The sequence below is a fragment of the Microcebus murinus genome, unplaced genomic scaffold (genome assembly GCF_040939455.1).
Source record: "Microcebus murinus isolate Inina unplaced genomic scaffold, M.murinus_Inina_mat1.0 scaf063_hap2_Mmur4.0, whole genome shotgun sequence".
Lineage (NCBI taxonomy): Eukaryota > Metazoa > Chordata > Mammalia > Primates > Cheirogaleidae > Microcebus > Microcebus murinus.
This window is the reverse complement of record NW_027439009.1, coordinates 18,072-32,487: the sequence shown is the minus strand read 5'-3', so window position 1 is coordinate 32,487 and position 14,416 is coordinate 18,072. Positions and strand designations below refer to the sequence as shown.

The 14,416-nt window shown below is 62.6% G+C and overlaps 3 non-coding genes and 1 pseudogene across 3 annotated transcripts; all 4 read left to right on the top strand.

Moving 5' to 3' along the window:
• Nucleotides 1–902: 902 nt before the first annotated feature.
• Nucleotides 903–1,021, top strand: LOC142869197 (5S ribosomal RNA). Its single transcript, XR_012917953.1, has one exon. It is a non-coding gene; the product is annotated as a 5S ribosomal RNA (ribosomal RNA).
• A 3,778-nt stretch (nt 1,022–4,799) lies between these two features.
• LOC142869196 (5S ribosomal RNA) lies at nt 4,800–4,918 on the top strand. The gene has a single exon (XR_012917952.1). It is a non-coding gene; the product is annotated as a 5S ribosomal RNA (ribosomal RNA).
• A 3,780-nt stretch (nt 4,919–8,698) lies between these two features.
• On the top strand, nt 8,699–8,817 carry LOC142869210 (uncharacterized; annotated as a pseudogene).
• Nucleotides 8,818–12,596: 3,779 nt separating this feature from the next.
• LOC142869214 (5S ribosomal RNA) lies at nt 12,597–12,715 on the top strand. The gene has a single exon (XR_012917967.1). It is a non-coding gene; the product is annotated as a 5S ribosomal RNA (ribosomal RNA).
• Nucleotides 12,716–14,416: the final 1,701 nt, after the last annotated feature.

The following is a 14,416-nucleotide window of genomic DNA, read 5'->3' as shown; positions in this document are numbered from 1 at the left end:
AGTCTTCCTTGCTGGCTGTGGAAATCTCCTATGCCTTCCCTCGCCTATTCTGTCAGCTTTAAAATTCTCTTTCAGTTGCCACCCTCACAGATGGATTAGGAAACTCTTTCCGGTGCACTCATTAGTGAAATGACCTCCAGGAAGCTGGAATCCAATATCTAATGGCCGATTTTTAGCGAGTCCACACGCCAGGGTGGTCGGGGTCCAATGCAGCCCCGGCCAGGCCCAGGCCCCTTGGACTGGGCCACAGGAGGACACTGAGGAGGGTCCCGGCCCCCACGAAGCGGTGCCGGCAGTTCTCCACGGGCTTGGGCGTTTTCCAGAGGTAGGAGATGGAGGGGACTGATTTCTTCAGCGCCCCCCAAACCACGCCACCCCACCAAACCCATGGGACACATCCCCAGAGAGAGACGCCCCATACACTGGCTGTGCCCCAGCCCTGGCCCGGGGGAATAGGCGGCAGCCCACACACAGGGCGAGGGGGGGGGCGCAGCTGAAAGGGGTTGTGGGGGAGGGCGGCCCCTGGCTGGGGTCAAAGGGCGAGCGTCCCGCGCGTGCGCAGTCAGCGGCAGCGACGCGCTGGGGGTGGGCAGCGGGTAGGTGAAGGAGGCCGGGCGAGGAGACGAGGGGGGCTGGGAGGGCTCCACCTTGGCGAGTCCAGCCGTGGAGGCGCATCTTGTGTGAGTGTGAGTGAGTGTGAGTGTGTGTGTGTGTGTGTAGAGAGAGACAGCCCCCCACCCCGCCCCGCCCCGCCCCGCCCCGCCCATCACCCCGGACCCTGGGAGCCCGCGGGACCAGGCCGGCCCGGCCCGGCCCGGCGCGGGGCCTGGGGCGGGAGGCGGCGGCGGGGAAGCCCAGAGAGGCTCGGCTTCTCGAGCGGGGCAGGGGCGCCCTCCGCCGCCGTCTAGGGCCACACCACCCTGAACGCCCCCGATCTCGTCTGGTCTCGGAAGCTAAGCAGGGTCGGGCCTGGTTAGTACTTGGATGGGAGACCGCCTGGGAATACCGGGTGCCACAGGCTGCTGCTTTTTTTTTTTTTTTTTTTTTTTTTTTGCCTCTTGTTCTGTCCCCTTTCTGGGAGCGCGGCGGCGGCCCGGGGTGGGGGTCACCCCCACCCTCAGCGCGCGCGCGGTGCCTGGCGCCCCAGCCCGCACCGTGGGGCCTCCTCTTGTCCCAAGCCGCGACACCGCCGCCACGCGGCAGCATGCGTGGCATCTGGACTGTCAGGTCTCAGACCAAAGGTCTGCTCTGTGGGAACCGACACGCTGGAGGAAACCTTGAGAGTCTGAGAGGGGAGGGAGTTCCAGAAGAAGGCCAGGATGTCATTTTGAGGGAGTATGTGACCAGAACTCGTCCCGTTGCTTTTGGGGTTCTATGGGCTACACGCAGGAATCTTTGGTGGTGGCACCTGATGTTGGGGGATCCGGAGTCACACCCAGACCTGCTCCACAGGCCTCCTTTTACTTTTCTCTTCGGATTCATTATTTTTAAAAAGTGTCTCTTACCTCTAGGATTGCATTTTCTTTTCTCTCTCTTTTCAAGCAGATGATGGGAGTACAAGTATTCAGGTGACATGTGTTGCCCGTGCCGCCCTCCCCCCTGTGTTCTTTTTTTTTTTTTTTTTTTTGAGACAGAGTCTCGTTTTGCTGCCCAGGCTAGAGTGAGTGCCATGGCGTCAGCCTAGCTCACAGCAACCTCAATCTCCGGGCTCAAGCAATCCTGCTGCCTCAGCCTCCCGAGTAGTTGGGACTACAGGCATGCACCACCACGCCCGGCTGTGTTTTTCTATATATATTAGTTGGCCAATTAATTTCTCTCTATTTTTAGTAGAGACGGGGTCTCGCTCTTGCTCAGGCTGGTTTCGAACTCCTGACCTGGAGCAATCCGCCCGCCTCGGCCTCCCAGAGAGCTAGGATTACAGGCGTGAGCCACCGCGCCCGGCCCCCCCTGTGTTCTTATTCATATACCTCTCATGTTGTTCCAGCGTATTGTGGGGGTACCAATGTTAAGGTCGGGTGCCTTGCCCTCTCCAAGCCTCCCCCCTCGGGTCAGAGCTTCAAGTGCGCCCATCCCCCAGTCGGTGCGCACCCACCCCATGCCTAATGGATGTGTATGCCCCTCCCCTCCCCCCACCCGCCCGACACCCACCCGATGAAGGTGATTCCTCTCTGTCCACTTAGGCGTCCATCCGTTCGTACCAATTTGCTGGTGAGCGCGCTCACGTGGTGCTCGTGTGTCCATTCTTGGGATACTTGGCCTACTGGAACGGGTTCCAGCTCTGGCCAGGAGAACACGAGAGGCGCCCTCTCACCGCTGCTCCTCACAGCCGAATGGCACTCCGTGGTGTCCACGTGCCACATTTTATTGATGCACTCCTGGATGGATGGGCACTCGGGTCGCTTCCACGTCTTTGGGATTGTGAATTGTGCCCTAACTGTAACCCTAACCCTTACCCAGCCCGTCTCCTCTGCCCCTGCCTGACGCACTCCTCCCCGGCCAGGCCCGTCACTGTCCTGGGCCCCCGCCTGACCGGCTCCTCCCCGCCCGGCCTGTCACCGTCCTCTGCCCCTGTCTGACACGCTCCTTCCCGCCCGGCCTCTCACCGTCCTCGGCCCCTGCCTGACCGGCTCCTCCGTCGCCTGGGCCTTCCAAGGGCTTGGTGTGGATGCTGCTTCCAGGAAGCCCTCCAGAAACCCGGCAGCAGGGTGGCCGCAGCAGTCTCCAGCAGCCGTCCCTAAGTCGCGTGAGTGCGGGGGACGTGCCCCCGCTGTGCCGCGGGGGCCCAGCCTGGTGTCTTCCCTGAGGCCCTGCGGCTGCCGGCTGGGCTGCCGCTCCCCGCAAGGGGAGAGCCGCGGAGGTGGGGACCGCCTCCTGATGGGGACGTACACGCAGCTCTCCACGTCGGATTCCGGGGCTCTCTGTCCTGCCCGAAGGCCCAGCTGGCCTGCGGGTCCTTAGAGTGGCAAAAACCTCCGAAAACTGAGACTGAGGGTCCGGTGGGTGTCTGCACTTTTGTGCTGGGCACCCCAGGGAGGCCCGGGGGCTGGCTGGACAACGTGGTCTGCTGGGCGGGGGGGGGGGGTGTTGGAGGAGCAACTGATGCCCTTTGCACTTTGGGTAGCAAGAGTCTGAGGTGTCTCTGAGCCCTGTGCCCTGTGGGGGCGGGGCGGGGGGGAGGAGGAGGAGGAGGAGGAGGAGGTGGGAAGGGCGGGGCCTGCAGTCCTGTTCCCGGGGTGGCACGGCAAGTGGCTTCTTCCACAGGCTGCTTGGCCTGGGCTCCCTGCACCTGGGCCTTTGGAGGACCGGCCCTGTGCTTGCCAACACTTCCTGCAGGGACCCAGAGCTGGGAGGTGGCATCTCTCAGCCCTGGGTCGGGCAGAGCCCCAGCGGGCCATGCCCACAACCTCTCTCAGCACCGGTCCCCCAGAAGGCTCCTTTGGGACCAGGATTCTCTTGCGGTGACTCTTTAAGGTCTGGCCCCTGGATGGAGGGGCACCAGGAGTAGAGGAGCAGGAAGGGGAAGGGGGTGGCCGTGCGAGGGGACACTTTGAGGCCAAGTCCCAGCTTCAGCCTGATCCTCCTGGGAACCCCGCTCTGAGACAAGGAGCCGGGCTTCGCATTCCCACAGCAGCCAGTCGTGGGCTGAGGACACCTGGGGCGTTGGGAACTCCCTGGCTTCTCCTTGGTTTAACATCTAGAGCTGCTTGTGAATCGCGCCGCCACACACACCCGAGCGCAGGTGTCTTCCGCACAGACTGCGGGCCTCGCTCTTCTGAATGCCGCTAGCTCGCCACCCACCCACGGGTGAACCTGGTCAGGGTGCTTTCTCTCAGGGGCAGACTCTTTTCCGGGCGGGCTACCGGTGTCTCTGTTTGCTCGTTTCTTTCTTCCATTTCGGGAAAGTCTTCCTTGCTGGCTGTGGAAATCTCCTATGCCTTCCCTCGCCTATTCTGTCAGCTTTAAAATTCTCTTTCAGTTGCCACCCTCACAGATGGATTAGGAAACTCTTTCCGGTGCACTCATTAGTGAAATGACCTCCAGGAAGCTGGAATCCAATATCTAATGGCCGATTTTTAGCGAGTCCACACGCCAGGGTGGTCGGGGTCCAATGCAGCCCCGGCCAGGCCCAGGCCCCTTGGACTGGGCCACAGGAGGACACTGAGGAGGGTCCCGGCCCCCACGAAGCGGTGCCGGCAGTTCTCCACGGGCTTGGGCGTTTTCCAGAGGTAGGAGATGGAGGGGACTGATTTCTTCAGCGCCCCCCAAACCACGCCACCCCACCCCACCCATGGGACACATCCCCAGAGAGAGACGCCCCATACACTGGCTGTGCCCCAGCCCTGGCCCGGGGGAATAGGCGGCAGCCCACACACAGGGCGAGGGGGGGGGCGCAGCTGAAAGGGGTTGTGGGGGAGGGCGGCCCCTGGCTGGGGTCAAAGGGCGAGCGTCCCGCGCGTGCGCAGTCAGCGGCAGCGACGCGCTGGGGGTGGGCAGCGGGTAGGTGAAGGAGGCCGGGCGAGGAGACGAGGGGGGCTGGGAGGGCTCCACCTTGGCGAGTCCAGCCGTGGAGGCGCATCTTGTGTGAGTGTGAGTGTGAGTGTGTGTGTGTGTGTGTAGAGAGAGACAGCCCCCCACCCCGCCCCGCCCCGCCCCGCCCCGCCCATCACCCCGGACCCTGGGAGCCCGCGGGACCAGGCCGGCCCGGCCCGGCCCGGCGTGGGGCCTGGGGCGGGAGGCGGCGGCGGGGAAGCCCAGAGAGGCTCGGCTTCTCGAGCGGGGCAGGGGCGCCCTCCGCCGCCGTCTAGGGCCACACCACCCTGAACGCCCCCGATCTCGTCTGGTCTCGGAAGCTAAGCAGGGTCGGGCCTGGTTAGTACTTGGATGGGAGACCGCCTGGGAATACCGGGTGCCACAGGCTGCTGCTTTTTTTTTTTTTTTTTTTTTTTTTTGCCTCTTGTTCTGTCCCCTTTCTGGGAGCGCGGCGGCGGCCCGGGGTGGGGGTCACCCCCACCCTCAGCGCGCGCGCGGTGCCTGGCGCCCCAGCCCGCACCGTGGGGCCTCCTCTTGTCCCAAGCCGCGACACCGCCGCCACGCGGCAGCATGCGTGGCATCTGGACTGTCAGGTCTCAGACCAAAGGTCTGCTCTGTGGGAACCGACACGCTGGAGGAAACCTTGAGAGTCTGAGAGGGGAGGGAGTTCCAGAAGAAGGCCAGGATGTCATTTTGAGGGAGTATGTGACCAGAACTCGTCCCGTTGCTTTTGGGGTTCTATGGGCTACACGCAGGAATCTTTGGTGGTGGCACCTGATGTTGGGGGATCCGGAGTCACACCCAGACCTGCTCCACAGGCCTCCTTTTACTTTTCTCTTCGGATTCATTATTTTTAAAAAGTGTCTCTTACCTCTAGGATTGCATTTTCTTTTCTCTCTCTTTTCAAGCAGATGATGGGAGTACAAGTATTCAGGTGACATGTGTTGCCCGTGCCGCCCTCCCCCCTGTGTTCTTTTTTTTTTTTTTTTTTTTGAGACAGAGTCTCGTTTTGCTGCCCAGGCTAGAGTGAGTGCCATGGCGTCAGCCTAGCTCACAGCAACCTCAATCTCCGGGCTCAAGCAATCCTGCTGCCTCAGCCTCCCGAGTAGTTGGGACTACAGGCATGCACCACCACGCCCGGCTGTGTTTTTCTATATATATTAGTTGGCCAATTAATTTCTCTCTATTTTTAGTAGAGACGGGGTCTCGCTCTTGCTCAGGCTGGTTTCGAACTCCTGACCTGGAGCAATCCGCCCGCCTCGGCCTCCCAGAGAGCTAGGATTACAGGCGTGAGCCACCGCGCCCGGCCCCCCCTGTGTTCTTATTCATATACCTCTCATGTTGTTCCAGCGTATTGTGGGGGTACCAATGTTAAGGTCGGGTGCCTTGCCCTCTCCAAGCCTCCCCCCTCGGGTCAGAGCTTCAAGTGCGCCCATCCCCCAGTCGGTGCGCACCCACCCCATGCCTAATGGATGTGTATGCCCCTCCCCTCCCCCCACCCGCCCGACACCCACCCGATGAAGGTGATTCCTCTCTGTCCACTTAGGCGTCCATCCGTTCGTACCAATTTGCTGGTGAGCGCGCTCACGTGGTGCTCGTGTGTCCATTCTTGGGATACTTGGCCTACTGGAACGGGTTCCAGCTCTGGCCAGGAGAACACGAGAGGCGCCCTCTCACCGCTGCTCCTCACAGCCGAATGGCACTCCGTGGTGTCCACGTGCCACATTTTATTGATGCACTCCTGGATGGATGGGCACTCGGGTCGCTTCCACGTCTTTGGGATTGTGAATTGTGCCCTAACTGTAACCCTAACCCTTACCCAGCCCGTCTCCTCTGCCCCTGCCTGACGCACTCCTCCCCGGCCAGGCCCGTCACTGTCCTGGGCCCCCGCCTGACCGGCTCCTCCCCGCCCGGCCTGTCACCGTCCTCTGCCCCTGTCTGACACGCTCCTTCCCGCCCGGCCTCTCACCGTCCTCGGCCCCTGCCTGACCGGCTCCTCCGTCGCCTGGGCCTTCCAAGGGCTTGGTGTGGATGCTGCTTCCAGGAAGCCCTCCAGAAACCCGGCAGCAGGGTGGCCGCAGCAGTCTCCAGCAGCCGTCCCTAAGTCGCGTGAGTGCGGGGGACGTGCCCCCGCTGTGCCGCGGGGGCCCAGCCTGGTGTCTTCCCTGAGGCCCTGCGGCTGCCGGCTGGGCTGCCGCTCCCCGCAAGGGGAGAGCCGCGGAGGTGGGGACCGCCTCCTGATGGGGACGTACACGCAGCTCTCCACGTCGGATTCCGGGGCTCTCTGTCCTGCCCGAAGGCCCAGCTGGCCTGCGGGTCCTTAGAGTGGCAAAAACCTCCGAAAACTGAGACTGAGGGTCCGGTGGGTGTCTGCACTTTTGTGCTGGGCACCCCAGGGAGGCCCGGGGGCTGGCTGGACAACGTGGTCTGCTGGGCGGGGGGGGGGGTGTTGGAGGAGCAACTGATGCCCTTTGCACTTTGGGTAGCAAGAGTCTGAGGTGTCTCTGAGCCCTGTGCCCTGTGGGGGCGGGGCGGGGGGGAGGAGGAGGAGGAGGAGGAGGAGGTGGGAAGGGCGGGGCCTGCAGTCCTGTTCCCGGGGTGGCACGGCAAGTGGCTTCTTCCACAGGCTGCTTGGCCTGGGCTCCCTGCACCTGGGCCTTTGGAGGACCGGCCCTGTGCTTGCCAACACTTCCTGCAGGGACCCAGAGCTGGGAGGTGGCATCTCTCAGCCCTGGGTCGGGCAGAGCCCCAGCGGGCCATGCCCACAACCTCTCTCAGCACCGGTCCCCCAGAAGGCTCCTTTGGGACCAGGATTCTCTTGCGGTGACTCTTTAAGGTCTGGCCCCTGGATGGAGGGGCACCAGGAGTAGAGGAGCAGGAAGGGGAAGGGGGTGGCCATGCGAGGGGACACTTTGAGGCCAAGTCCCAGCTTCAGCCTGATCCTCCTGGGAACCCCGCTCTGAGACAAGGAGCCGGGCTTCGCATTCCCACAGCAGCCAGTCGTGGGCTGAGGACACCTGGGGCGTTGGGAACTCCCTGGCTTCTCCTTGGTTTAACATCTAGAGCTGCTTGTGAATCGCGCCGCCACACACACCCGAGCGCAGGTGTCTTCCGCACAGACTGCGGGCCTCGCTCTTCTGAATGCCGCTAGCTCGCCACCCACCCACGGGTGAACCTGGTCAGGGTGCTTTCTCTCAGGGGCAGACTCTTTTCCGGGCGGGCTACCGGTGTCTCTGTTTGCTCGTTTCTTTCTTCCATTTCGGGAAAGTCTTCCTTGCTGGCTGTGGAAATCTCCTATGCCTTCCCTCGCCTATTCTGTCAGCTTTAAAATTCTCTTTCAGTTGCCACCCTCACAGATGGATTAGGAAACTCTTTCCGGTGCACTCATTAGTGAAATGACCTCCAGGAAGCTGGAATCCAATATCTAATGGCCGATTTTTAGCGAGTCCACACGCCAGGGTGGTCGGGGTCCAATGCAGCCCCGGCCAGGCCCAGGCCCCTTGGACTGGGCCACAGGAGGACACTGAGGAGGGTCCCGGCCCCCACGAAGCGGTGCCGGCAGTTCTCCACGGGCTTGGGCGTTTTCCAGAGGTAGGAGATGGAGGGGACTGATTTCTTCAGCGCCCCCCAAACCACGCCACCCCACCAAACCCATGGGACACATCCCCAGAGAGAGACGCCCCATACACTGGCTGTGCCCCAGCCCTGGCCCGGGGGAATAGGCGGCAGCCCACACACAGGGCGAGGGGGGGGGCGCAGCTGAAAGGGGTTGTGGGGGAGGGCGGCCCCTGGCTGGGGTCAAAGGGCGAGCGTCCCGCGCGTGCGCAGTCAGCGGCAGCGACGCGCTGGGGGTGGGCAGCGGGTAGGTGAAGGAGGCCGGGCGAGGAGACGAGGGGGGCTGGGAGGGCTCCACCTTGGCGAGTCCAGCCGTGGAGGCGCATCTTGTGTGAGTGTGAGTGAGTGTGAGTGTGTGTGTGTGTGTGTAGAGAGAGACAGCCCCCCACCCCGCCCCGCCCCGCCCCGCCCCGCCCATCACCCCGGACCCTGGGAGCCCGCGGGACCAGGCCGGCCCGGCCCGGCCCGGCGTGGGGCCTGGGGCGGGAGGCGGCGGCGGGGAAGCCCAGAGAGGCTCGGCTTCTCGAGCGGGGCAGGGGCGCCCTCCGCCGCCATCTAGGGCCACACCACCCTGAACGCCCCCGATCTCGTCTGGTCTCGGAAGCTAAGCAGGGTCGGGCCTGGTTAGTACTTGGATGGGAGACCGCCTGGGAATACCGGGTGCCACAGGCTGCTGCTTTTTTTTTTTTTTTTTTTTTTTTTTGCCTCTTGTTCTGTCCCCTTTCTGGGAGCGCGGCGGCGGCCCGGGGTGGGGGTCACCCCCACCCTCAGCGCGCGCGCGGTGCCTGGCGCCCCAGCCCGCACCGTGGGGCCTCCTCTTGTCCCAAGCCGCGACACCGCCGCCACGCGGCAGCATGCGTGGCATCTGGACTGTCAGGTCTCAGACCAAAGGTCTGCTCTGTGGGAACCGACACGCTGGAGGAAACCTTGAGAGTCTGAGAGGGGAGGGAGTTCCAGAAGAAGGCCAGGATGTCATTTTGAGGGAGTATGTGACCAGAACTCGTCCCGTTGCTTTTGGGGTTCTATGGGCTACACGCAGGAATCTTTGGTGGTGGCACCTGATGTTGGGGGATCCGGAGTCACACCCAGACCTGCTCCACAGGCCTCCTTTTACTTTTCTCTTCGGATTCATTATTTTTAAAAAGTGTCTCTTACCTCTAGGATTGCATTTTCTTTTCTCTCTCTTTTCAAGCAGATGATGGGAGTACAAGTATTCAGGTGACATGTGTTGCCCGTGCCGCCCTCCCCCCTGTGTTCTTTTTTTTTTTTTTTTTTTTGAGACAGAGTCTCGTTTTGCTGCCCAGGCTAGAGTGAGTGCCATGGCGTCAGCCTAGCTCACAGCAACCTCAATCTCCGGGCTCAAGCAATCCTGCTGCCTCAGCCTCCCGAGTAGTTGGGACTACAGGCATGCACCACCACGCCCGGCTGTGTTTTTCTATATATATTAGTTGGCCAATTAATTTCTCTCTATTTTTAGTAGAGACGGGGTCTCGCTCTTGCTCAGGCTGGTTTCGAACTCCTGACCTGGAGCAATCCGCCCGCCTCGGCCTCCCAGAGAGCTAGGATTACAGGCGTGAGCCACCGCGCCCGGCCCCCCCTGTGTTCTTATTCATATACCTCTCATGTTGTTCCAGCGTATTGTGGGGGTACCAATGTTAAGGTCGGGTGCCTTGCCCTCTCCAAGCCTCCCCCCTCGGGTCAGAGCTTCAAGTGCGCCCATCCCCCAGTCGGTGCGCACCCACCCCATGCCTAATGGATGTGTATGCCCCTCCCCTCCCCCCACCCGCCCGACACCCACCCGATGAAGGTGATTCCTCTCTGTCCACTTAGGCGTCCATCCGTTCGTACCAATTTGCTGGTGAGCGCGCTCACGTGGTGCTCGTGTGTCCATTCTTGGGATACTTGGCCTACTGGAACGGGTTCCAGCTCTGGCCAGGAGAACACGAGAGGCGCCCTCTCACCGCTGCTCCTCACAGCCGAATGGCACTCCGTGGTGTCCACGTGCCACATTTTATTGATGCACTCCTGGATGGATGGGCACTCGGGTCGCTTCCACGTCTTTGGGATTGTGAATTGTGCCCTAACTGTAACCCTAACCCTTACCCAGCCCGTCTCCTCTGCCCCTGCCTGACGCACTCCTCCCCGGCCAGGCCCGTCACTGTCCTGGGCCCCCGCCTGACCGGCTCCTCCCCGCCCGCCCTGTCACCGTCCTCTGCCCCTGTCTGACACGCTCCTTCCCGCCCGGCCTCTCACCGTCCTCGGCCCCTGCCTGACCGGCTCCTCCGTCGCCTGGGCCTTCCAAGGGCTTGGTGTGGATGCTGCTTCCAGGAAGCCCTCCAGAAACCCGGCAGCAGGGTGGCCGCAGCAGTCTCCAGCAGCCGTCCCTAAGTCGCGTGAGTGCGGGGGACGTGCCCCCGCTGTGCCGCGGGGGCCCAGCCTGGTGTCTTCCCTGAGGCCCTGCGGCTGCCGGCTGGGCTGCCGCTCCCCGCAAGGGGAGAGCCGCGGAGGTGGGGACCGCCTCCTGATGGGGACGTACACGCAGCTCTCCACGTCGGATTCCGGGGCTCTCTGTCCTGCCCGAAGGCCCAGCTGGCCTGCGGGTCCTTAGAGTGGCAAAAACCTCCGAAAACTGAGACTGAGGGTCCGGTGGGTGTCTGCACTTTTGTGCTGGGCACCCCAGGGAGGCCCGGGGGCTGGCTGGACAACGTGGTCTGCTGGGCGGGGGGGGGGTGTTGGAGGAGCAACTGATGCCCTTTGCACTTTGGGTAGCAAGAGTCTGAGGTGTCTCTGAGCCCTGTGCCCTGTGGGGGCGGGGCGGGGGGGAGGAGGAGGAGGAGGAGGAGGAGGTGGGAAGGGCGGGGCCTGCAGTCCTGTTCCCGGGGTGGCACGGCAAGTGGCTTCTTCCACAGGCTGCTTGGCCTGGGCTCCCTGCACCTGGGCCTTTGGAGGACCGGCCCTGTGCTTGCCAACACTTCCTGCAGGGACCCAGAGCTGGGAGGTGGCATCTCTCAGCCCTGGGTCGGGCAGAGCCCCAGCGGGCCATGCCCACAACCTCTCTCAGCACCGGTCCCCCAGAAGGCTCCTTTGGGACCAGGATTCTCTTGCGGTGACTCTTTAAGGTCTGGCCCCTGGATGGAGGGGCACCAGGAGTAGAGGAGCAGGAAGGGGAAGGGGGTGGCCATGCGAGGGGACACTTTGAGGCCAAGTCCCAGCTTCAGCCTGATCCTCCTGGGAACCCCGCTCTGAGACAAGGAGCCGGGCTTCGCATTCCCACAGCAGCCAGTCGTGGGCTGAGGACACCTGGGGCGTTGGGAACTCCCTGGCTTCTCCTTGGTTTAACATCTAGAGCTGCTTGTGAATCGCGCCGCCACACACACCCGAGCGCAGGTGTCTTCCGCACAGACTGCGGGCCTCGCTCTTCTGAATGCCGCTAGCTCGCCACCCACCCACGGGTGAACCTGGTCAGGGTGCTTTCTCTCAGGGGCAGACTCTTTTCCGGGCGGGCTACCGGTGTCTCTGTTTGCTCGTTTCTTTCTTCCATTTCGGGAAAGTCTTCCTTGCTGGCTGTGGAAATCTCCTATGCCTTCCCTCGCCTATTCTGTCAGCTTTAAAATTCTCTTTCAGTTGCCACCCTCACAGATGGATTAGGAAACTCTTTCCGGTGCACTCATTAGTGAAATGACCTCCAGGAAGCTGGAATCCAATATCTAATGGCCGATTTTTAGCGAGTCCACACGCCAGGGTGGTCGGGGTCCAATGCAGCCCCGGCCAGGCCCAGGCCCCTTGGACTGGGCCACAGGAGGACACTGAGGAGGGTCCCGGCCCCCACGAAGCGGTGCCGGCAGTTCTCCACGGGCTTGGGCGTTTTCCAGAGGTAGGAGATGGAGGGGACTGATTTCTTCAGCGCCCCCCAAACCACGCCACCCCACCAAACCCATGGGACACATCCCCAGAGAGAGACGCCCCATACACTGGCTGTGCCCCAGCCCTGGCCCGGGGGAATAGGCGGCAGCCCACACACAGGGCGAGGGGGGGGGCGCAGCTGAAAGGGGTTGTGGGGGAGGGCGGCCCCTGGCTGGGGTCAAAGGGCGAGCGTCCCGCGCGTGCGCAGTCAGCGGCAGCGACGCGCTGGGGGTGGGCAGCGGGTAGGTGAAGGAGGCCGGGCGAGGAGACGAGGGGGGCTGGGAGGGCTCCACCTTGGCGAGTCCAGCCGTGGAGGCGCATCTTGTGTGAGTGTGAGTGAGTGTGAGTGTGTGTGTGTGTGTGTAGAGAGAGACAGCCCCCCACCCCGCCCCGCCCCGCCCCGCCCCGCCCATCACCCCGGACCCTGGGAGCCCGCGGGACCAGGCCGGCCCGGCCCGGCCCGGCGCGGGGCCTGGGGCGGGAGGCGGCGGCGGGGAAGCCCAGAGAGGCTCGGCTTCTCGAGCGGGGCAGGGGCGCCCTCCGCCGCCGTCTAGGGCCACACCACCCTGAACGCCCCCGATCTCGTCTGGTCTCGGAAGCTAAGCAGGGTCGGGCCTGGTTAGTACTTGGATGGGAGACCGCCTGGGAATACCGGGTGCCACAGGCTGCTGCTTTTTTTTTTTTTTTTTTTTTTTTTTTGCCTCTTGTTCTGTCCCCTTTCTGGGAGCGCGGCGGCGGCCCGGGGTGGGGGTCACCCCCACCCTCAGCGCGCGCGCGGTGCCTGGCGCCCCAGCCCGCACCGTGGGGCCTCCTCTTGTCCCAAGCCGCGACACCGCCGCCACGCGGCAGCATGCGTGGCATCTGGACTGTCAGGTCTCAGACCAAAGGTCTGCTCTGTGGGAACCGACACGCTGGAGGAAACCTTGAGAGTCTGAGAGGGGAGGGAGTTCCAGAAGAAGGCCAGGATGTCATTTTGAGGGAGTATGTGACCAGAACTCGTCCCGTTGCTTTTGGGGTTCTATGGGCTACACGCAGGAATCTTTGGTGGTGGCACCTGATGTTGGGGGATCCGGAGTCACACCCAGACCTGCTCCACAGGCCTCCTTTTACTTTTCTCTTCGGATTCATTATTTTTAAAAAGTGTCTCTTACCTCTAGGATTGCATTTTCTTTTCTCTCTCTTTTCAAGCAGATGATGGGAGTACAAGTATTCAGGTGACATGTGTTGCCCGTGCCGCCCTCCCCCCTGTGTTCTTTTTTTTTTTTTTTTTTTTGAGACAGAGTCTCGTTTTGCTGCCCAGGCTAGAGTGAGTGCCATGGCGTCAGCCTAGCTCACAGCAACCTCAATCTCCGGGCTCAAGCAATCCTGCTGCCTCAGCCTCCCGAGTAGTTGGGACTACAGGCATGCACCACCACGCCCGGCTGTGTTTTTCTATATATATTAGTTGGCCAATTAATTTCTCTCTATTTTTAGTAGAGACGGGGTCTCGCTCTTGCTCAGGCTGGTTTCGAACTCCTGACCTGGAGCAATCCGCCCGCCTCGGCCTCCCAGAGAGCTAGGATTACAGGCGTGAGCCACCGCGCCCGGCCCCCCCTGTGTTCTTATTCATATACCTCTCATGTTGTTCCAGCGTATTGTGGGGGTACCAATGTTAAGGTCGGGTGCCTTGCCCTCTCCAAGCCTCCCCCCTCGGGTCAGAGCTTCAAGTGCGCCCATCCCCCAGTCGGTGCGCACCCACCCCATGCCTAATGGATGTGTATGCCCCTCCCCTCCCCCCACCCGCCCGACACCCACCCGATGAAGGTGATTCCTCTCTGTCCACTTAGGCGTCCATCCGTTCGTACCAATTTGCTGGTGAGCGCGCTCACGTGGTGCTCGTGTGTCCATTCTTGGGATACTTGGCCTACTGGAACGGGTTCCAGCTCTGGCCAGGAGAACACGAGAGGCGCCCTCTCACCGCTGCTCCTCACAGCCGAATGGCACTCCGTGGTGTCCACGTGCCACATTTTATTGATGCACTCCTGGATGGATGGGCACTCGGGTCGCTTCCACGTCTTTGGGATTGTGAATTGTGCCCTAACTGTAACCCTAACCCTTACCCAGCCCGTCTCCTCTGCCCCTGCCTGACGCACTCCTCCCCGGCCAGGCCCGTCACTGTCCTGGGCCCCCGCCTGACCGGCTCCTCCCCGCCCGGCCTGTCACCGTCCTCTGCCCCTGTCTGACACGCTCCTTCCCGCCCGGCCTCTCACCGTCCTCGGCCCCTGCCTGACCGGCTCCTCCGTCGCCTGGGCCTTCCAAGGGCTTGGTGTGGATGCTGCTTCCAGGAAGCCCTCCAGAAACCCGGCAGCAGGGTGGCCGCAGCAGTCTC